The sequence below is a fragment of the Hoplias malabaricus genome, chromosome 7 (assembly GCF_029633855.1).
Source record: "Hoplias malabaricus isolate fHopMal1 chromosome 7, fHopMal1.hap1, whole genome shotgun sequence".
Taxonomy (NCBI): Eukaryota; Metazoa; Chordata; class Actinopteri; order Characiformes; family Erythrinidae; genus Hoplias; species Hoplias malabaricus.
The window spans coordinates 37,891,357-37,891,962 of record NC_089806.1 but is presented as its reverse complement, the minus strand read 5'-3'; positions in this window follow the sequence as shown (position 1 = coordinate 37,891,962).

The following is a 606-nucleotide window of genomic DNA, read 5'->3' as shown; positions in this document are numbered from 1 at the left end:
TGATTCATTCTACGGAACCGACTCTTTTTAATAATTCGAGCGAGCTCATTCAAATAAGACTGAACTAACTATTTCTGTAGTTTCATCTAATCATGAATCATCTTTAAAACAATTCGAAAAAAACTCTAGTAAATTAAGCACTTAAATTATGGGTTGCACATTTGAAAAAAACGGATTGGGTAAATTCTGCATATTATATCAGGTTTGAGTGTCAAAAACACTCTGCCTGATAACAGAAACAAGTGAATGCTTAGTAAAGCACAGCATACGCCTGTTCTGCCAATTCTTTTAATGCAGTATTTGAAATGAAATAATGAATATTATTTGAGAATCAAATCAGTGTGTTTCGCTTGAGTCGGTTCAGTCGGTTGCCAAATTAATATGTTGAAAGAATCTGATTGAATGGATCGGTTCTTTTGAATGATTCGAGCTTCACGGCGCTAAGCGGTTGCTAGGAGAATTTTCTCCCCAAACACTGACAGACGAACCTTACTTCTGATTTGGTATTGATAGGCAGCGCAGTCAGCCAATCAATGTAGAGGAGATGGGCGCTTAGCCAATGAGAGAACAGTATCCCTTGATTACGTCACGTTGTCTAGGCCGCAT